This window comes from Antechinus flavipes, chromosome 3 (assembly GCF_016432865.1).
Source record: "Antechinus flavipes isolate AdamAnt ecotype Samford, QLD, Australia chromosome 3, AdamAnt_v2, whole genome shotgun sequence".
NCBI lineage: Eukaryota > Metazoa > Chordata > Mammalia > Dasyuromorphia > Dasyuridae > Antechinus > Antechinus flavipes.
The window spans coordinates 540,170,177-540,171,350 of record NC_067400.1 but is presented as its reverse complement, the minus strand read 5'-3'; the positions used below and the strand labels follow the sequence as shown (position 1 = coordinate 540,171,350).

The window sequence follows — 1,174 nt, the reverse complement described above, 5'->3', positions numbered from 1 at the left end:
ATATACAAATATTAGGTACCGCTTTGCATAGTATTTATTATTTGATTGGGGGAGCATGTTTACTAGATCTCACTATTTCAATCAAGATGGAGGTACAGAGACCATTCGTAAGTTCATTCCACACATTGATCAGCATGATAACTTTAACATGTTCTTTTTCTGAACAAGAGCGATTCACCCTCTTTAGGCAATTTGGTTCTCACCTCCTATAGTTTCACTATATTTGTGTAAAACTCCCTGTTGCTCCTTGAATGACGTTATCTATATTGTAACTCATAATTTCAGAACTCAAGCTATCCATCAAACTCAGTATCTCCAACAAAGAACAAAACACAACAAAACAAAAAACAAAACAAACAAAAACCACAATTGCCAACTATAAGTGTGTGCCAGAATATCTGGAGATCCTTTTTGATTTGAAGACATTCTTCTGTTTGATAAATAAAAATATAGCCTTAAAGGCTTTATATCTAAAAATCTGTTCTCTGTTTCCATCAAAATTATAGGAGCTTCTGTAAATTACATGAATATGATGATCACTTTGCTTAATGATCTTTTGTGTATTGAGACAAAATATAAAACAGTGAAATAAATGTTTTCCAAAGATGTTAGCCACTATATTGAAAGAAGTCCTAAGTAATAACCAAAAATTCCTCACTGATAGCAAGGTTGGCCAAATGTTCTCCCTTGCCTCTTTATTTCTCTTTATATGGTATAAATTGTATCCAACTAAAAATATTACAAAAGCTTTTCAGTGAATTCAAGATAAGCATTTCTTTGTTTTTCTTATCATATTTGCATATCATTCTTGCTAAGGGACCATACTAGTCTTCTCTAGATCATTCCAATTCTAACATATGTACTGTGGAAGTAACTACAAGACAAACATTTATTAAGCACCTACCACACCACTGTGCTAGGTGGTAGGATTAGAATAGGAGAGAGACTAGACCTGTGAAGTCAGTAGCATAAGGTACAGTAGTATAAGTAGTATAATTCCTTTAATTTCTTTTTCTTTTCTTATTGGCAAAAGCCAACATTTCTAGCAAAATTTTGATTAATACTAATGATAATGGGCATCCTTGTTTTAACCCTAATCTTATTGGGAATGCATTTAGCTTCTCTCCATGATTTTAGATAGATACTGCTTATTATTTTAAGGAAAGCTCCCTTT

General features: G+C 32.4%; 1 non-coding gene across 1 annotated transcript; it reads right to left on the bottom strand.

Annotated features, from left to right (window-relative positions):
- Positions 1–771: 771 nt before the first annotated feature.
- Positions 772–874, bottom strand: LOC127558458 (U6 spliceosomal RNA). Its single transcript, XR_007952845.1, has one exon. It is a non-coding gene; the product is annotated as a U6 spliceosomal RNA (small nuclear RNA).
- Positions 875–1,174: the final 300 nt, after the last annotated feature.